A 21,942-nucleotide genomic window follows, 5' to 3' on the forward strand; every position below is an offset into this window, starting at 1 on the left:
GGCCACAGATTCTTTCCCTGTAACAGGTACACAAGGGGATGGGGTAACTCAATACTATGGAAAAGAAATTGCTCTGTGCAGAGCCAAAGCCTGTCCAGTACTCACACAAGGTACTTTGCTACTCTATCATCTTGCCAGAAGCCTGCCCCCTGACATTCAAGTGTCAGTTAAGTCTTTGCACTTGAATTGCTCATCTGGCTCAAGCGACTCTTGTCAAGATTTTTTTTTCCTCAAAGTAATACTTGTAAATAGTATTTACAAGTCAAATAGACTTGTATATAATAATATAAAAAGTCAAATAGATCTGTGTGCTGTGTGTTCTCAGTCGTGTCCGACTCTTTGCAACCCCACAGACTGTAGTCCGCCAGACTCCTCTGTCCATGGGATTTTTCAGGCAAGAATACTGGAATGAGTTGCCTTTTTCTCCTCCAGTGGATCTTCCTGACTCAGGGATCAAACCCATCTCTCCTGTGTCTCCTGCATTGCAGGCAGATTCTTTGCCACTGAGTCATCAGGGAAGCTAAATAGATCACCAGACATGTATTAAAAAAAGTGGTATCCGTTGCCCCCACCCAATCCCAAATGCCTACTCATAGAGGCAGCCACTTTCAACTCTTGTAGCTCTTAATATTCTAGAATGTACTTTCATATTTCTACATAACATGTTTTGACTGTTGTTTCTTGATTTCACAATTTCAGAAAATTGATTTCCTACCACAAAAAAATAAGCCTTTTTCTCTTGGATCATCCAGATTCTACCCCAAACTCCCAGTAAAACCATAGCACCATTGTTATGTAAGTCAGATTTCACTGTTTCCATTATTGGGCTGGCCAATCCCCCTAAGAGATGTCCTCCCATCTTTTGCCTGGAAGAGTATAAAGCTGGCTGTGGGCATTCTGGAGGCCAAGCAGAGAAGGCCAAGGGTTCTCTCACCATCAGTTATGAGGCTTCCAAGTAACCTCTGTTTTCAGTCAGCTCTTCCCCATGGGCTCACCTGGGTACCTGTCCAGCCAGTCAACACCTTGTCTTCTATTAGGGTGGTGGTGCCCTGGTTCAGGGAGGAGATTCAGTTCAGTTCAGTCGCCCAGTCATATCCGACTCTTTGCGACCCCAAGGACTGCGGCATGCCAGGCCTCCCTGTCCATCACCAGCTCCCGGAGTTTACCCAAACTCATGTCCATTAAGTCGATGGTGCCATCCAACCATCTCATCCTCTGTCGTCCCCTTCAATCTAACCACATGGACCACAGCCTTGTCTAACTCAAAGAAACTATGAGCCATGCCGTGTAGGGTCACCCAAGACGGACAGGTCATGGTGGAGAGTTCTGACGAAGTGTGGTCCACTGGAGAAGGGAATGGCAAACCACTTCAGTATCTTTGCATTGAGAATCCCATGAACAGTATGAAAAGGGAGGAGATTAGAGAGCAGCTACTCTGGATACACATTCTGAACCGTTGCTCTTGTCCTCAGCCCTATCTCACCCCTATTTTCCAGACCCAGGTGCCTCCACCCCCTGCGTCTGCCTGGTTGCTGTCTCCTAGTCCTCTGGGTTTCTTTCATTAACTTTCCAGAAGCATCTCTTGCTTGTAGTTGCCTCCTTTCCCATTTTTTTCCCTTTTTGTGAGTATCAGTTCAGTTCGATTCAGTCATTCAGTCGTGTCTGGCTCTTTGTGACCCGATGGACTGCAGCACTCCAGGCCTCCCTGTCCATCACCAACTCCCGGAGCTTACTCAAACTCATGTCCATCAAGTCGGTGATGCCATCCAACCATCTCATCTTCTGTCTTCCCCTTCTCCTCCTGCCTTCAATCTTTCCCAGCATCAGGGTCTTTTCAAATGAGTTAGTTCTTTTCATCAGGTGGCCAAAGTATTGGAGTTTCAGCTTCACATCAGTCCTTCCAGTGAACAACCAGGACTGATTTCCTTTAAGATGGACTGGTTGGATCTCCTTGCAGTCCAAGGGACTCTCAAGAGTCTTCTCCAACACCATAGTTCAAAGGCATCAATTCTTCTGTGCTCACCTTTCCTTATAGTCCAACTCTCACATCTGTACTTGACTACTGGAAAAACCATAGCTTTGACTAGATAGACCTTTGTTGGCAAAGTAATGTCTCTGCTCTTTAATATTCTGTATAGATTGGTCATAACTTTTCTTCCAAGGAGTAAGTGTCTTTTAATTTCATGGCTGCAGTCACCATCTGCAGTGATTTTGGAGCCCCAAAAAATAAAGTCTGACACTGTTTCCACTGTTTCCCCATGTATTTGCCATGAAGTGATGCAACTGGATGCTGTGATCTTAGTTTTCTGAATGTTGAGCTTTAAGCCAACTATTTCACTCTCCTCTTTCACTTTCATCAAGATGCTCTTTAGTTCTTCTTCACTTTCTGTCATAAGGGTGGTGTCATCTGTATATCTGAGGTTACTGATATTTCTCCCAGAAATCTTGATTCCAGCTTGTGCTTCCTCCAGCCCAGCATTTCTCATGATGTACTCTGCATATAAGTTAAATAAGCAGGGTGACAATATATAGCCTTGACGTACTCCTTTTCCGATTTGGAACCAGTCTGTTGTTCCATGTCCAGTTCTAACTGTTGCTTCCTGAGCTGCATACAGGTTTCTCATGAGGCAGGTCAGGTGGTCTGGTATTCCCATCTCTTGAAGAATTTTCCACAGTTTGTGGTGATCCACAGAGTCAGAGGCTTTGGCATAGTCAATAAAGCAGAAATAGATGTTTTTCTGGAACTCTCTTGCTTTTTCGATGATCCAGCGGATATTGGCAATTTGATCTCTTGTTCCTCTGCCTTTTCTAAAACCAGCTTGAACATCTGAAAGTTCACGGTTCACATATTGTTTAAGCCTGACTTGGAGAATTCTGAGCATTACTTTACTAGCGTGTGAGATGAGTGCAATTGTTCAGTAGTTTGAGCATTCTTTGGTATTGTCTTTCTTAGTGATTGGAATGAAAACTGACCTTTTCCAGTCCTGTGGCCACTGCTGAGTTTTCCAAATTTGCTGGCATATTGAGTGCAGCACTTTCACAGCATCATCTTTCAGGATTTGAAATAGCTCAACTGGAATTCTATCACCTCCAGAAGCTTCGTTCATAGTGATGCTTCCTAAGGTCCACTTGACGTCACACCCACTTCACATTTTGTGGATATAGGCCTTTCTTTATTTCTTTACCATCATGTGAGTTTGGAGAGGGAGCAGAGAGAAACCTGGGAAATCAATCCACTATGTTTACCCACAGTCCTCATGAGTCTCTTGAGGCCAGGAATTTGTCTAAAAGGAGGAAAAATGTACTTTTTAGTCTCAATGACTGGGGAAGCCCCCACAGAGCACCCCTTCCAGGTCAGCACCCTCTCTTGGTTGAATGGCACACATCCAGGCAAGGTTGGTCAATGAAAGGTGGGCAGGGTCTTTGGGACCTTCTCAGCCACCAGTCTGACTGATCACAGCAGAATCACCAGGGCTGGAGAATCACTGGCAGTGGCAGCCACTGAGAAGCTTTCGATTAGAAAAAACAATGGCTTTTCTCAAGGGATATTGATTCTCTTTCAGTTCTAAGAAATAACTTTGACCTCAGTTGCTATGGAAGAGAGAGGCCACAGGGGGATACGGGAAGAGGCATCACATGGTGGTAACTCAGTTTTCTTCCCCACAGAAAAATGCCAGCCCTCTTGTCTGGTGTCACTGCACCTTTGGGGCCCAGAGCTGCCGCAACCATAGCAATGAAAATGTGGACCCATCTGGCATTTTTGGAAACAAGGGAGTTGCTGGTAAACACCTGTCTCCCTCTTGCCTCCACCACAGAATGAATATGACTTAGGAAGTGGCACCAGAGGCCAAGGTGACCTGGCCTTAGAAAATTTTGACATGCTCTGCACATCCCCGGGAGCCTCCCTGACCAAGGATGGCCAGAGCTCTAAACATTTGCCATCAGCCCCTTCCTGCTGGCCGGGCATGCCTGGCATCACTAATTAATCACAGTGTTTATCCCACTGAGCCTGGACACAGCCACTTCAGGTCTGTCCATGTTGGAACCTAAGGAGAGGCCCAGTGCCCTCCTTCTCCTGGAGTTTAAAAGTCTTAGTTGTTTAGAGGACCCTCTCCTGTCAGCAAGTGGAAGTACCTCCAGGGTATGGATGGGTTACAGGTATCTGCCACGTGGTCTGTGTGCTGCACACTCCTTGAAGGGTGAGCCACAGCAGCGCCAGATCGCTGCCAATCGATTCCAATGGGAGTGGAATCGTCTCCCACCTCAGCCTCCCAGGCATCATGGGCCCTGAACCTTCACGTCCAGGTGAGGTGGAGTGACAGAGCACACTCTCCAAGATCCAAGTGGGAGTCGGGCCTGCTCTGTGTTCTCAAGAAGCTGAGAGAGAAATGGAGGCTACACACCAGGTCCAGAAACCATGGCCTCCCTCCCAGATGAAAAGACACAACTTCCAGATGCCTTCAAGCTGCCCCACCCCTATCAGTCCTGACAGAGTCGTGGGGCCACCTGTCACCTGGCCAAGCCTGTCACTCTCTGGATGCTATGCCTTGCCAAGAATATGGGCAAGACTATTCCTCGTCACTCTGTGGCCCCAAGAGGGTCACCAGCAATGCCCCAGGCTGTTGGGGAAAACCTCTGCCCCAGAGCCCCAGGTTGCATTTCTGCCTGGCTGGGCATTTGTTGCTTCTCTTCTAACAGACGAGCAAGGGCCTACCCACCCAGCATAGAGAGGGCTCCCAGCTCGGGCATTGGGGCTCGAAAATGGATAGAATAGCTGGTATCTGTTTCTTGCATTCTCCAGCATCTCACCTCTCTGCTTCCCAGACCATCCTGAAGGCACATGCCTGGAATTACCTGCCAGTGGGTGACAGCAGGCGGGGACCCTGGGGACCAGGCAGCCTGGCCTGTGTCACAGCCGCAGGCACAAGGCCAGAAGCAGAAAACCGCAAACCAGTAAGCTGGCCCCATGCCCAGGGGCAGAAGCCTGCTGACCAGCTGGGGGCCCCAAGCACCCACCTGCCTTGGGAGCCAGGGATGCAGCCAATGAGTGCACAGGGCTGGCAAATGGGGCTCCAGAGGCCAGACAGGGCCCACGGGCTGCCCAGAGCCCAAAGGCTTCATGGGAGGACAGCTTCCCTGCAGAGTGCCTGTTGGATTCTGGTCCCCAGGTCCTCACAAGCACCCACTCCCGACCTGAGGGCCCACATGAGAAGAGAGCCCTAGTGAGTCTGTGGCCCCGGCCCACATGGGAGCCCATGCTCCATCCAGGAGAAGCCCTGCTGTCCTCCAGGTTCCTTCACTCTGCCTATTGGGGCTCTTGCCCTCAGGGATCCTGTCAGTTCAGCTTCTTTCAGACTAACTGGAGTCAGGTCCAGAGAGGAAAGAAATTGTCAGCTGGTCAGACAGAACTCCGGCTTGGGGAAAGCAAGGCGGGCAGAGGGCTCCAATTTCTTTTCCATTTCCTGTATATTTTGTACCGCTTTCAATGTGTTAATTCATGACCTCACCCATGCTCATTTCCCTGGACAAATTGGTCTTTACACAGAAGCAATTACCTGGGCCTGTTCCATCCTAGTCAGCAGAGCAGGCAGGAGCCTCTTTGGGGCCACACAAGATTATATTATCTAAAAAGACTCTGCGATTCAAAATGAGGGCAATTATTTCAGCCTTGTAACCTTTTTTGTTTGCCTAAAAATATCTGGCACCAGTGCAGTTCCTACAAGACAGGACGAATAGTGGCCTCAGTCTACCCAAAGACCTGAGCTCAAGAGGCCATGTGGGCAAACAGCAGATGGGGGAGGAGAGGGATGAAGGAGACAGAAATACAGCAGAGTGAAGGGTTGGGGTCAGTTTATGCTCTACCACCTATAGGCTGTGTGGCCTTGGACAAGCTGCTTACCCTCTCTGAGCCTCAACTAACCAATCCAGGATAAGTTGCTAAGATTCTCTGCCTTGCCTCCCTTAAAAGGAGAGAGCAGGAGGCCCAAGGTCTGATGGAGGAACCCTCGGGAACAATGTGGAAGCCACTTTCTTCGCCTAGGTCCTTGGCTTGTCAGCAGAGTGGGATGTGGGAGTTGGTGGCTGGGTTCCGGGGCAGAGGAAGGCTAGGGTCACAGGCATGCCTGGAAGACTTCCCTGCATCAGTTGGGAAGAACTTGGGGCCAAGCTAAGGCAGGTGCTGGTCAGGACACAGGGTATGCCACTGTTTCAGGAGGAATGGCTACGTCTGGCCAGTGCCTGAGGCCAGGACAGACATGGGGCTGTGTATTAGCTTCCTACAGTAGCTGTAATGAATGTCCACAACATGAGTGGCTTAAAATGATGCAAATTTGTTCCCTTACAGTTCTGGAGTTCAGAAGTCTAAAATCAAGCTATCAGCAGGGCCAATTTCTCCTGGTGGCTCTAAGCAGAGTATCTGTCTTTGCCTTTTTCAGGTTCTAGAGGCACCCACATTCCTTGGTTCATGGCCCCTTCCTCCACCTTCAAAGCCAGCAGCAGAGTGTCTTCAAATCTTTATTTTCTGTCTCCTTCTTTGGTGTATAAGGACCCTTGTGACTAGATTAAGCCCACTCAGTTAATTTAGGGTAATCTTCCCCTGTCAGGATCCTTAATCATATTTGCAAAGTCCCTTTTGCCATATCAGGTAGAATTCACAGATTTCGGGGATTAGAACATGGACGTGGTTGAGGGAAAAAGGCATTGCTCAGTCTATCATAGGCGATGATGGGCTCCTGTCTTAGTCTTCTTGACCTACTGTGACAAAACACCATAGACTGAGTGGTTTCAATAACAGAACTTCATTTATCACAGTTCTGGAGGATGGAAGTCTGAAATCAAGGTGCCAGTATGGTTAGGTTCTGGTGAGAGCCTTGCTCCTGTGACCTCACATGGTAGAGACCAAGAGGAAGCTTTCAGTTCTCTCCTTATAAGAGCACTACAGTAAATCCCCTACATATGAATGAGTTCCATTCTGAGAGTGCATTAGTAAGTCCAATTCATTTGTAAGTCCAGCAAAGTTAGCCTAGGTACCCAACTAACACAGTTGGCTATATAGTACTGTACTATGTAATAGGTTAGGGCTTTCCTAATTGCTTAGCTGGTAAAGAATCCACCTGCAATGAAGGAGATGCAGGCAGATGCAGGTTCAAAGCCTGGGAAATCCCCTGAAGGAGGAAAATTCCCTGAAGGAGGAAATGGCAACCCACTCCAGTATTCTTGCCTGGAGAATACCATGGACAGAACAGAAATGATACATAAACCAACACAAAAAATAAAGAAAACATTTTTAATCTTACAGTACAGCACCTTGAAAAGTGCAGTAGTACAGTACAACTGCTGGCATATAGGGGAGCATTCACATCTTTGAAAGTTTGCAACTTCAAGGTTTGTGTGTAGGAGACTTACCACAATCCTATCATGAGGGCCCCACCCCCATGACCTCATCCTCCCCTAATTACCTCCCAAAGGCCTCATCTTCAAATACCGTCTCATTGAGAGTTAGGGCTTCAACATATTAATTTTAAAGGCATAATTCAGTCCATAGCAATTCCCAAGCAAGGCAGAAGCAGCCCTAAGGAGGACCATTAGAGTAGGAGCCAAAGCTGAGCCCATTGCAACAAGCAGGTAAACTGAGGCCAGCAGTGGCTCATAAGCAGGCCACACACCAGGATCTGGAGATCAGTCAGCAGGGACCAGTGCTCCAATGCCTAGGCTGAGATGGAATGAACTGGGCTGGGCTTTAAGGATGGCTCCAGGCCCCATGAAGGCTCTCGGGTTCCTGGGACTGAGCCTGTAGACTAGGGGCAAGCTGCCCCAGAAGTAGAGAGAGGAGAGAATCGGACTGAGAACCAGGCAGAGCCTGACCCCAAGCCTTGTCCTCATTCCAAGAGAGCTGCAGCTGTGTCTAATTCAGGCATGATTAGATTTGAGAAAGGTCACTCTCTCCCTCAGTCAAGTCCATTTTGCCATCATTTATTGAATACCTGCTGCCTTCCAGGCTCTGAGCTGGCTGGAGGGGGCTGGAGTGAAAAGCAAGACTTGGTCTCTGCCCTTCAGGTTTGCTGGAGAATCAACACAAACACACACACACAATAACTAAATAACCACAGAAGGAGCAAAATGAATTAAAACAGGTTCTAAAGCAATCAGGAAAGGCTTCCTGGACAGGGCAGCTCCCAAAAAGACTGGGGAAAGATCTGACTTGGCAGAGCAGAAGGCAATCTGTGTGATAGGACAAGATGCATGAAGGCACAGGGCGAGGGTGTATGTGGAGTCATTGAAAAGACTTCAAGTGCCAGTCTGGCCAGTGTGGAAGATTGAGGTATCAATGAATCAAGGAAAGGCAGACTGACTAGCTGAAGCTGGCAGGGCATGCAATCCCCCATGAGGATTCCAGACTTCATCCTTCACCCAGAGCCTCCCCACCAGGTCCCCTGAATGGCTACAGGCAGAGCTGGTGGCCAACTGGTCCACCCACATGGCCTTGCCAGCTGGTGTCCAGTCTGATGGCTGGGTCAGGCCACTCCTCCCAGTTTGAGTAGCCTCATCTGCTGGACAGCTGTGATCACTTTCAAGGGGATCCACAACACATAAGAGGAGGGAGAGGACCACTTTTCACAGCAAAGAAATAGGCTACATTTTCTTTAGTCTGCTGACCATGAAGAGGGAGGAGGAAACCTGACAGAAGGGTCTTCTACTGATCCAGGCAGAAGCAGATGAGTGAAGGTTCAGAGTAGCTGGCTTGGGAGGGGAGGGAAAGACAAGACCAGAGTCTTCTTTCCTTGTCTTCCCAATGGGGGAGTCCAACAGGAAGCAACCAGGAGTAGGCCAAGCTCAAGGCCACCTCTACCTGAAGAGTTGCATAACTTATGTGCTGTATGGACTCTTATTACAGCCCCCAGTTCTGGGTTTGACACTTTGGGGGTAGCACATAGAATCATTGTCTGTTCTGCTACTGTACCACTTTTCAGCCCCCTGGGGCATTTTCAGGGTTTACAGGTCCATTAAGAAACCCATGTTGTCTTCCAGCCCTAGGTCCACTGGCACTTTAAAATGAACAGCTGCTAATACTCACCCTTCCTCAGACAAGCATCCTCCCCTTGACTGCATGGACCTACAACCCATCTCCTTCTGGCCCATCCACCTGGCAGCCTGGCAGATGCTCACCCACTTGTGGCGATGTCATGCTACAGCCTCAGTTTGCACATCAGATGGGGAACTGTCAACATGGGAAATGGAATCAGGGCCTTCCCAGCATAGTGGTCAGAATCTGGGGTTACCAGGGTATCCTGGAGGTTTGTAGTGGGTTGAATGGTGGCCCCCAAATATGTGCATGTACTAGTCTCCAGAACCTGTAAATACTGTCTTCTATGGAAAAAGATGTTATTGACTTAAGGATTTTGAGATGAAGATATTATCATGGGTTATATGGATGGGTCCTAAATGTTATCATTTGTATCAAAGAGACACACAAGGGAAGATAGCCATGTGGAGACAGAGGCAGAGAGTGGAAGGATGTGGCCACTAGCCAGGGAATGCTGGTGGCCACCAGAAGCTGGCAGAGGCCAGAAAGTATTCCCTCCTAAGGCCTCCAGAAGGAACGGAGCCATGCCAACACCTTGATTTCAGATCTCTGGCATCCAGAGAAGACATTTCTGCTATTCCAAGCTACTCAGTTTATGGCACTTTCCTTCAGGAGCCACATGAGAATAATAAAACATAGGAAATTCACGCCAAGGGAACACGACTCTGGCAGTAGTCCCAGCATAAGATCCCCTGGGACAAGACCCCATCTTAACTCAATCCTGACCAAAAGGCTTTTAGCTCAGACAACTAGAAAGTATCTTTCCTCCTATAGAAGAGCCTACTGGCAATCCATGAGAGAGTCAACACTGTTCCACAGAGACACGCTTGGCAGGCTCCTTTGCTGGAATCGATCTCTTTCTCGTACAGGGTGGGGGTCATATCATCGCCTCCGAGTTCTTACCTGGCAGGTACGCTTGAAGGGTTTGGAGCTCCCATAATTGTTTAGGGGAGGTGAATCTGACCCCAGAAGGTGAGAGAAGAAATATAAGCATCAAATGTGGGTGATGCCAAGGTGAAAGGGGCAACCAACTATACAACTCCAGCCTCAGGGCCCCTCAGGGGGACTGGGCCAAACAAAACATAGTCAGAGGGAGAAATAGGAGATCCTGAAATGAGAGGCCCCAGAGCAGGTGCCCCAGAACATGGCAATGGACGTGGGCATTGGCAGCAGGGAATCCTGGCAGCCAGACAAGTCGTGGTGTGTGTTTACAGAGATGGAGCCCCAGAACGAAGGAGGTGAGGGTCCTGCTCCCCAGCTCTTTGTCCCTTGATGGCTCAGCTCACTCTGGATTCCAGGTTCTAAGAGGCCTGGTGAGAGACAGTAGTGTTCTAGGGGGATAGGCCCCCGACAGGAAGAGGACGCAGGCCCACAGTCTCTAAGGCAGGCATGGAGGACTGTGAACGAGGTCCTCAGCTCTCCAGGGGGCTGGCCTGCGACTGAGAGCAAGGTGGTACCCTGAGGTCTCTCTTGTGGAAGCATCCAGAAGTAGGTCGGCATTCCCCACAAAGAAGCCCTGGATGGCAGCAGAGCTATCCAAAGGTAAAAGTTTCTGCCATTGCATGAGTCATTTTCAGGCCAAGTTGAGCATGAAGCTAATCATGATTTGATGCTTTAAGAGGTAGAAAGCAACAGCTCAGGAAACCAACGTCACATCTCTGGAGCAGTGAGTGGGTCCCCCCGACAGCTGCTCTGTCACCCAAAGAGGCCTCTTCCAAGAGGCTGGGTGTTGGGCGACAGTGTATGTTTTGAACATTCAGGAGCCTCATCTGCAGATTTCCAAGTGGGTTCGTGAGCATCAATTTTTGCATGAGGACAAGTTGAAGGTCATCATAATAATTCAGAGTCTGGGCTTTGTTTTCCTAAGGATTTACAAATAAAATTGTGATCCTTGAAAAAAAAATAAGATAAAATCCAGAGAGCCAGGAAACCCATCCTGAGAAGGACAGTTGGTATCTTCCTTAGGAAATGGCATTTATTTTTAAGTGAACAGTGGTACTTTTTCCATCTCTCCCCAGGGATAAATATAGCAAGGCGGGCTAACATGGTCCCAGGGAGGCAGCGGCCGTGGGGGCAGTGCTCAGGACCAGACAGCCAGACCGTGGTGCCTGTGAAGCAAGCAGGGTGCAGGCAGGGTGTGGCCCAGGATGATCAGGGGCCCCTGTCGCCTGAGGGCCCACCATGTGGTATGTTGCATGCCAGGTAGCTAGGCTGCCACACAGTGAGAGGTCACTGGGAGTGCCAGCCTTCCTGCCTGCCTGCCAGCCTGCTCTCTTGGCATCTGGACTGGGCAATCCTAGAAAGGCTGCAGCCTACAAAACAGGGGGCTGGCCCTCACAGTGGCCAGCTAAGGAGAACACACAGCTTGAGGCTGCAGACAAGGAGCAGCTTTGTACATTTGGTGTTAACATCGGTGTTATTTAAGTGTGTCCTGGTGCCAGGTCAGAGACTGCCTTCAGGCAGCACAGTCAGCTAGGGCACAGCTTGTCCACAGCCAGGGAGTGCTGGCCAGGGGATCTGAACCTGGGGCTTAGGCAAAAGTCTGGAGTCTGAATGAGGGAGCAGGCCCTGCCCATGAGAAGCTGGAGGCCCAGGTAAGAGGCCAGGAGAGTTGTAAAGATATCAAGGGTGGGGAAGCCATAGGCAGATGGAGATTCCCTGGAGAGCAAACAAAAATGAACGGTCAGGCGACACCCCCGCCAAGCCTGGGAGGTGGGACACTGGAGTTGGTCTCTGCTAACCACTGCCTCCCTCTCTGAGACCTTTCCCCTCTCTGGGCCTCAGTTTCCCCATCATTGAGTAACCTGATCCAGATTGTTCCAGATCATTCTGGCATTGCCAATTCATGATCTTCCCTCCTTTTCCCAGAGAAGGGCATTCACATCAGCCCACCGGTGTTAGTGTCATAGGGCTATCAACTGGGGAACTAAAAACAACAGAAACTTATTCTTTCATGGTTCTAGAGGCCAGAAGTCCAAAATCAGTATCACTGAGCTGAAATCAAGGTGTTGGCAAGGTCACATATTCTCCTGAGGCTCCAGAGTCAACTTGGGGCTTTGCCTCTTCCTGTCTCTGGTGGTTGCTAAGGCTCCTTGGCTTGTGGCCTCATCCTTCTGGTCTCTACCACCATCCTCACTCAGCCTTCTCCTCAGCATGTCTGTGGCAGATCTCTCTCTTCTAAGGAAGTTTGTGACTGCATTTAGGGCCCACTCAGATCATTCAGGTGTCTTCCCTAGTGGCTTAGCAGTAAAGAATCTCCCTGTAATGCAGAATATGCTGGAGACCCAAGTTTGATCCCTGGGTTGGGAAGATTCCCTGGAAAAGGAAAGGACAACCCACTCCATTATTCTTGCCTGAAGAATCCCATGGACAGAGGAATCTGGCTGGCTACAGTCCATAGGGTCACAAAGAGTCAGACACGACTGAAGTGACTTAGCATGCACAAAAGATGATGTCACAATCTCACTTCTGAAAAGCAGCACCTAGGCTCCTGGGACTGGCTTCTCTCATCAGAGAGCTGGCCCCGACCAAAGGCTGAGGGCAGCTGGGCATGTTGTCAAGCGGCCAAACTCAGGATGCACATGCTGGCTGCTTACATGTGATTACATGGCCAGGTCACAGTGCCCAGGTGTTTGGTCCAACACCAGACTGGATGTTTCTGTGAAGGTATTTCTTAGATGTGATTAACATTGAAATCAGTTGACTTTGAGCAAAGCAGATTATCCTCCATAATGTGGCTGGGCCTCATCCAATCAGTTGATGGCCTGAAGAGCAAAGACAGAGCTATCCCGAAGAGAAAGGAATTCGGCCTCCAGACAGCAGCACAGAAACCCTGCCTGAGGGTCCAGCCTTCAGCCCCAGGACTGAAACATTAACTCTCACATGAGTGTCTGGCCTCCTGGCCTGTCCTACAAATTCAGACTTGCCAGCCCCCAGAAATCATATGAGTCAATTTCTTAAGACAATAGATAGAGAAAGAGATAATCTCCTTTGGGGTCTGTTCCTTGGAGAATCCTGACTAAGGCAAGACCTGAGTGGTCTTAGAGAGCTTCTGAGCTCTGAGGAGGGAATGAGTAGGCCCTGGACACAGCCCACACCTCAGCACCCTCTTCCCTCTCAGCCTTCTGAGCAGCTTGTCTGCTCCCAGACCAGCCCTGCCCTGTGAACATATCTGTGCTTCCTTCCAAGGCTCCCTCCCTGTGCACGCTCACATCCGCATTGGGACTGGTCCTCCACAGCTAGTTCCCCACTCTCCCCAGTGGGCCCAGCCTTGGAGAGCTCACTTTGAAGAGCTGGAGTTCAAGGTCTAGCCATGCCCCTTCACATCCCACAGAGAACAGAGTAGGTTCCTGTATTCCCTGATGGTCATTAACCCATTCAGTTCCCACAATAACCCTAGAAGGTAGGGACCACTGCACCATCACTTTCAGATGAAGAATATAGGGGCTCAGAAAGGTTCCGTGGCAGGCCTGATGTCACACAGGTGTCAGAGAGGTAGTTGAGAGACAAGGGTCTATCTGTGACTCAAGAGCTCCATTCTTTCTATTATATCTACCACATACAATCACTCGTCTCTGTAGAACTGGCTTAAAAATAAGGCTCAGACTCACAGAGGGGCAGCTTCAGAAACGTGCTCTGCCTTCTGAAGGCACTCAGGGTTCAGGCTCAGGCTCACACACAAGCATTGTAACTGATCCGAGTGGTTACCTCTGTGTGGCCGAACGTTGTGGCTGTCAGGAGCTTGAGGCTCTCAAAATTCAGAAATCACTTGGGAAGTGGATTCTGCTAAGTGCAGTAACAAAGTCCCAGACTCATTTGACCAAGTTGGGGAGGAGTCTAAAGAGAATGGGACATCTGGGAAAGAGAGAGAGACTTTCTTCCAATGACAGTGTTGTCATTGAGCTTGAATTTCAATAGAGGTGGTGAGGGCTCCATGGAGACTGGGACATGCTCTCTGGGGGAAGAAAAGCCTGAATTCAGCTCCAGCCAGGAGAGGAGCCACACTAGAGGGGAATTCAAGAGAGATGCAGAGAGGCCTCTCTGCCAGGACTCCAGCCTTCCCATGAAACTGGTCCTGGAGCAGAGAGAGGTGCACACCCACGCATGTGGCATCTGATCTCCATCCTTGCTGGGCTGGGGGGCATCACCCAAGAGACTGTTGATTGTACTTCTAAAGGCATTTCAGCTCTGAATCAGAAGAAACGAGCAGAGCAAATGAGGAACATTGGATTCCAGGGAAGAGGGACCTTGACTGGGGTAAAACACACTCCCGGAAGACATGCACCCATCCTGATGACGGGGAAATGCTGACAGATACGATGAGGGGTTCAGGACCTGCTGGTGGGTCCAACTGTCCCACACTGCCCATGTATCCACACTTCGTTTGGTCTACCCACCCTTTCCATCCATCCATCCTCCATCCGATACCTCCCTCCTAGCCTATCTGAACCCTGAGTCTGGGTCTGGCTCTGGGCTGCTCTTTGGTGGGAGGTAGGGAGAAGAACCTGACGTGGACCCACTGTCTTTCTGCACCTTTGTCCTGACCTGGCAAGTGTTCAAAGCTCCATCATGCTTCTGCCAGGGGGCCATTCCCTACCTCATCTCCCTGAAGAACTGGCAATAAACGTCCCTGTGTGGCAGATGGGAAAGGATCACCCAAAGATACCAGGCTCGAATCCCCAGAATCTGGGGTCATTTCTTTACATGGCCAAATCCCAATATTAATTTTTAGGATCTTGAGATGGGAAAATGCTCCTGAATTATCCAGATGAACCATGAGTGGAATCCCAAGTGCACTTCTAAGAAGGAGATTTGACACACACCAAAGATGAGGTGAGGCGTCCACGGAGGCGGAGGCAGGGGTGGGGGTGGATACTTCCCTCAGATCTCCTAGAGGGACTGTGACCCCGTTGACACCTTGATAAGTCAAACGATCTGGAGTTTGGACTTCTGGACTCCAGACCGTGAAATAACACTTTCTGTTGTTTGAAGCCAACCTGGCTGGGGGGTGGTCAAGAGTCAGGAAGAACTTATGTCAATATGCAGGCTCTAGCACGCGCTCAGCAAATGGTGACTCAGGTGAGCATCCACAGGAAGTACCAGGCCAAGGGGTGTGGAGAGTTCAGTCAAAATTTTCAGGAACTTCCCTGGTGGTCCAGTGGTTAAGACTCTGCACTTCTAATGTGGGGGGAGGGAGCAGGTTCAATCCCTGGTCAGGGGGATCCTGTATGCTGTGCTGCAAGGCCAAAAAATTTAAATATAATTTTATAAACAGAATTGCCAATGCTTCAGGCTCCACAGTCCTGGTTAAATGAAAATCCTCACTGATCTCTGAGGAGAAATAAGAAACATTAAGTTGATTTGATTCATCAGTAGAAGACTTTCTTCTTTCTAAGTAGACCTTTGTCACACCAAAGCCACCGTGAGCTCCATTGCCCCGCAGACACCCTCCAATGCTGTAAATAGCTCCCCTCCTGCCTGAGGGAGAAAAACAACAGCAGAGAATTGCTGCTGGTGTGTGTGTGTGTGTGCGCGCGCACATGCGTGTGTGTGTGTGGCCATGAACAACAAATTGCTGGGCTTATTAGATGCTACCAAGAGCGTCATTGTGGAGGAGCCAGACGAATCCTCGTCCCTCGGTCTCCTGAGCTACTCCCCGCTCTGAGCAAGCAGCAGTTTATTATGAATCTTATCCGATGGCAATATTTCCATTTAGCAGCACATATATAAGCTCAGCTTAGTCCAAAAAGATGTAATATGAGATATGTCTGTCTTAGCCACTGTCTGGGCTCTGTAATTGAAGGCTTGTAATTAGTGTGAAGTCACTGGCTTGGTACCACTAGAAGGGCCCAGGGTGGGGTGTAGAGGAGAGGTTGCAAAAGGCACAGCCACAAGAAACATTTCCTAAACACTGGATAAAGAGCCCCTCATTGCCTGGGGACCCCCACTGTGCCCCTTTGGGCTAATACCAAGCCTTGGGTCATCCATTCCCTGGTCTCTCTGCAGTAGGAGGCCATGTGTCAACAAGCCCCAAGGTCAGATGGCCTGGGATTTCAGCCCCTCATTTTTGCCTTCTACCCACACCTAGTCCTGGCTTTTTGCACATGAGTGAGGGTTGGTCTAGTGGGTGCTAGCTCCTGCCTGGACCCCATCTACAACTGAGCTAGGGTAGGAGGAAAACAGAAAATTCTCCCTCAGTGCTATGACAGGCACTGAATTAGATGCTGATGACTCGTCTGAATTAGGTAGAGCAGCCCACACCCAAGGGTCTTCTCAATCATGCGGTAGTGTGGGGAGTGGGGGGCAGAGGGGGGCAGGTAGCTGCACAAGCATTTAAAAGCTGCAGAACTTTTAGCAAGTCACCTCATCTCTCTGGCCCCAGTATCCTCATCCATAAACTGAGGCCAACAAGAGTAACAGAAGATGAGTTTCTAATGAGATAAGGCATAGGCTTGGCATATACACATTACCATGTGTAAAATAGATAGCTAGTGGGAACCTGTGATATAGCACAGGGAGCTCAGCTTGGTGTTCTGTGATGACCTAGAGGGGTGGGATGAGGGGAGTGGGAGAGAGGTCCAAGAGGAAGGGGGGATATATGTATACATATAGCTGATTCATTTCATTGTACAGCAGGAACTCACACAGCATTGTAAAGCAATTATACACCAATCAAAGAAAAAACACGTAGGCAAGTGCTTCTGGGAACATAAAGAGGCAATGGCCATCATAGGTGAGTCCTATTTATTTCCCCACCACACCCACTGGTGCCCAAAGAGCAAGAGAAGGGCCCAGGAATGTTGCCGCACATCTGATGCTTAGAAATCCCTGTCAGACTTTGGCTTGGTTCTCAACCTGATGCTTTCATGGCCTTCCCAGCCCTGTCCCTGTTTGTAAACCTGGATCCTCTGCTGAGAAATATGGAGCCACACTGTCCATGAATGAGGGCAGGGGAGAGGTTCCCATTCCCTACCCCAAGAAGGCATGGAAAGTAGAGCCATTGCCTACTCCAAATTGGCCCCGGAAACCATCACTTCTGGGACAAACCTCCTCTGATTTGAAACTCTACTACTACTGCCCGCTCTGGGCCCTGTCTTTGATACAAAGTCCTTGAGTTACTTGCTGACAAGCTAAACTCCTCTTACTATGCCCTACCCGAGTGCAACTGGGCATCAAGAAAAAACAGAATTTATGGAGATGTGCCTCATGTCACAGGACACATTCTGTACCAGTAAGAGCCCTGGGTTCTAGCCTGGCTCTAGTACTTGGTATTTGGGTGACTTCCTTGAACCTCAGTTGTCTCATCCATAAAATGGGCATAACATTAATACCTGCCTTACAAGATTGTTATAAGGGTCAAAAGAGATCAATTCCAGTTGGGATAAAATGGATACTTCTTCCTATCCCTCTCACTAAAAACTGCAAAAAACCAGTGGACATTTTGTATATATATACATAAAACAAATATAAGAAGACTATGAAAGGTGGAGAGAAGAAGTAGACCAGCAAGAAACTGGGGGACAACACTGTGCTGGGTTCCCTAGGTTTGGAGGGTGTTTCTGTCTCATATTGTCCTAAACTTGAAGAAGGCAGCAACCAGAAACTTCAATACAAGCAGATTTTTTAAAAGCCTGCTCTCTCTGGCCAAAGGACCAGGAAAGGAAGAGAATAAAAAAGCAACAAACTTTTAAGAAATAGCTGCTCTGATTCACCCACACATCGTGGAAGACCTGTGACCCTCACCCACCCCACACCCTGTGATCCACAGAGTCTGAGTGGAAAGCCTATACTACCACCCTCGAGGGTGAGGTCTTACTCCCCTCCAACACTAAAGCAATCTCCTCTCATTGTGTCATGGAGGCCACAAGGGGAGCAGTAAGGAGGTGTCCCTTCCCCTTTCAGCCAAGAAAGAGTCTCCAGAGGCCTAATAGAGAACCTGAGTTCCCACTCACCCATTGTCACTGTCACCCAGCAGTGACAAGGTGTCCATTCTCACCCATTCACCCTCTGAGGGGTCAAAGAAAATTGAATGGAAAGCCTGATCTTTTAAACTCCTTCCCAAGCAATAATAAGGCAGCACTCCTTTTTGCCCAGTGAGCAGTGTCAGAAAAGAGAAGGTCTAAATAAAATCCAGAGCCTCAGAACACAATGCCTCAAATGCTTAGGATAGAATCAAAATCACTTGCCACACCAAGAACTAAGAAAATCAAAACTTGAATGAGAAAAGACAATCAACAGACATCAACACTGAGAAAAGCAGATATTGGAATTATCTAACTAGAATGGGAAAGCAGCTGTCATGAAAAGGCTCCAGCAATCAGTGACAAACATGCTTGAAACAAATAAAAATATAAAAAACTTAGCCAGGAAATAGAAGATATAAAAAAGAGATGCAAACTAGATGCAATTTTAGATCTGAAAAATGTGATAAGTGAAATGAACATCTCTATGGATGGACTCAATAGTAGATTTGAGATGACAGAGGATTTTTAGTGAACTTGAAGATAGGACAATAGAATTTACTCCATCCGAACAACCGAGAAAATTGACTGGAAGAAAATGAACAGAGCCTTTGGGGGCTGGTGGGACTATAGGGAAAGACTGTTAAAGATTCATGTTATTGAAGTCCCAGAAGGAGAAGAAAAAGAATGTGGGTCGGAAAAGTATTCAGAAAATAATGACTGGAAATTTTTTCAAATTTGTCCAAAGACACAAACCAACAGATACAAGAAGATGAGTGAACCCCAAACAAGATAAATTCAAAGAAATATATGCCAAGACACATCAAGTCCTGAAAAATAAAGACAAAGGACAATTCTGGAAAGGAGTGAAGGAAACTAATACCTTCCTTACTGGGGAAAAAAAATTTTTTTTAATTACAGCTGATTTTTCATCAGAAACCATGAAGACCAGAAAGAAGTGACACAGCATTTTTCAAGAACTGTCACTCTAGAAATCTAAATCCAGAATACACATCTTACTGTGGGAAAACTAACAGATTTTGTCACCAGTAGACATATCTTAAAAGAATGGCTAGAGAAAGGTCTCTAAATAAAAGTGATAAAAGGAATCTTGGGGCATTAGGAGGAAAAAAGTACAACAGAAAAAGTGAGGACATGAGTAAAAACATTTGATTTTCCTCATCTTGTTGTTCAGTCGCTCAGTCATGTCCAACTCTTTGTGACCCCATGGACTGCAGCACACCAGGCTTCCCTGTCCTTCACCATCTCCCAGAGTTTGCTCAAACTCACATCCATTGAGTCGGTGATGCCATCCAACCAACTCATCCTCTGTCGTCCCCTTCTCCGCCAGCCTTCAGTCTTTCCCAGCATCAGGGTCTCTTTTCCAATGAGTCAGTTCTTCGCATCAGGTGGCCAAAGTTGGAGCTTCAGTTTCAGCATCAGTCCTTCCAATGAATATTCAGGACTGATTTCCTTTAGGATTGACTGGCTTGATCTCGTTGCAGTCCAAGGTATTCTCAAGAGTCTTCTCCAACACCACAGTTCAAAAGCACCTTCCTTTTGAGTTTTCTGAATTTTGTTGATGGCTACAGCAGAAATTATAACATGAATAGTCCTCTGCTTCAGGATACAAATTTGTATATACAGCAAAGATACTATGTATGGAAATAAAACTAGAAAAAATATAGCAAAATCTTAACAGTAGTTGTTTCTGGAAGGGAAATTATGGGTGATTTTCTCCTTTAGCTTTTTGGTTGATGCTTTTTTGTTTTTGCCTGATTGTCTCCATAAGCATGCTTGCATAATTAGAAAACAGGAAGCACACAGCAGAACAAAGAAGAGTTAAATGAGAAAAAAGCAAATTGCTCCTGGAGAAGAGAGAGTGAAGCAATTCATTACCCTCAGGGGAATTTAGGAAGACTTCATGGAAGAGATGGCATTTGATTTACTACCTAGAAGGGTGGATGGGGTGGAGAGGATCAGGAAGATGAGAAAGTAGAGGACACCTCAGCAAGGATGTGAGGCTAACCTGGAGGAGTTATGAGGGACACACAGGAGGGACACTGCAATTACTGGAAGGGTCCCAAAAGAGCCTTCTGTACTTGGCAGGCACCAGAGTAAAAGGCAAATCATGTGTGAATCTTGAGGACTGAGAGACCTTAGGACCTTGGCCCTGCTGGTAAATATGACACCTGCTCGGGCCCAAGCTTGAAGTGGACGGATGCTAACGAAAAGCGCACTCACCCAGCCGCCTTCTTTCATAAAGGAAACCCAGATGCCTAGTCCCCCTTGAGCTCGTTCCTGCCCTTGCCTTCCTGGACTTTCTCCTTCCTCCTTTCCTCTTGTGCTGACAGTATAGCTTCCCTCCATCGTTCTTCCCATCGGCTCTCCCCATGCATGCTTGCTAAGTTGCTTCAGTGGTGTCCAACTCTTTTGCAACCCCATGGCCTGTAGCCCGCCAGGCTCCTCTGTCCATGGGATTCTCCAGGCAAGAATACTGGAGTGGGTTGCCATGCCCTTCTCCAGGGGATCTTCCCCACCCAGGGATCAAACCCACGTCTCCTGCATCTCCTGTATTGCAAAGGATTCTTTACCGCTGAGCCAACGGGGAAGGCCACTGCTCTCCCCACTGAAACCAAATGCCCCTTTCCCTCCTCTCCCCCAGCTCTCTCTGTCATCACATTCTTCTTCACACCTGTTTTTACCAGCCTGCCCCTCACACAGGCTCAGTCTGTCTCTGAAAAGCTCTCTCCCTCCCATACTGTGTCTCTGTCAGTGTAAGTGTGTGTCTGTCTCTCCCTCTCTTACTCTCTCTCTCCGAGCCCTGGAGATGGCCTGGAGGAGGCGGTTACCAAGTGTGAGCCTAAAAGTGTGAAAAGGAGTGAGACTGTAGAGAAAGCCTTAGAGGTGCCCAGCCAGCCAGAAGAAGGTGAAAGTGTTGGGACTTCAGGACCAGAATCAAAGTAAAGGCGGCAGTCTGTCCTTGCCTTTGGAAGCAAGAGGGCAAGTATCTTTGCTGGAGGTTTGCTTTGTGACAGCACATGAAAAAGAGAGGTTTCTATAGAACTGGGCTAGTTCACATCTTGCCAAAGGCTGTTCTGTGCTGCCCTGAAAGAGAAGGCAGAGGCCCAGAAGAGCCTGTCAGAGGAGCTGGACTCACAGGGGATCAAGCACAGAGAGGCAGTGACCAGGCTGGGAGCTGAGTTTGCAGTCAGCCTGGAAGGTGAGCAGTGATACCAGAGACAGGAAAGCTGGAGGACACCTGGGAAAATGTGTGGCAGCCATGAGAATGCACTTCACAGGCCTCCACCTTCATTTTAGTGTTACGGCCACTGAGGCTCAGCTAGTGATGAGCCTGAAGTCACTGAGCTAACAAGTGACAGAACAGGGAATGGCACCAGGCTGCTGAGGTCAATCTGGTGTCCTTTCCTGGGCGTTAAGCTGCCCTATGTGTGGTCAGAGTTGGCTTCATGCTTTCTTAATAGCCAGAAATGGTCTGAGAAGATTTTATCCTTGCCACTCCCTGAACAGTTTTTTTCTTTATTTTCTTTTTTTTTCTTCAGTACAATAGTGCTCTCTCGTGCTCTGTGTGTGTGTGTGTGTGTGTGTGTGTGTGTGTGTGTGTGGTATGTGTTAGTTCTTAGATCAGCAACTGAATCTGGATCAGGGCCGCATAGCATAAGGAATGCCATTTTTCTTTAGGCGCTGAGGTTTCCAGTGTCATCACCCCTTACTTGCCCTTCAACTACAAGCAGGATCATGGCCCAGAAGTCAGGTTGAGGCTGTCCATGGTGGTGATATTGGGGTGAGGCTCCTTGGAGACTGAAGGTGGGGGGCAGCCTGAAGCCCAGCCCTCTTCCAGGGCACCTCTGGAGCTGGCCCCTTCAATAAGCCTCAGGA

The sequence above is a fragment of the Oryx dammah genome, unplaced genomic scaffold (genome assembly GCF_014754425.2).
Source record: "Oryx dammah isolate SB20612 unplaced genomic scaffold, SCBI_Odam_1.1 HiC_scaffold_23, whole genome shotgun sequence".
Lineage (NCBI taxonomy): Eukaryota > Metazoa > Chordata > Mammalia > Artiodactyla > Bovidae > Oryx > Oryx dammah.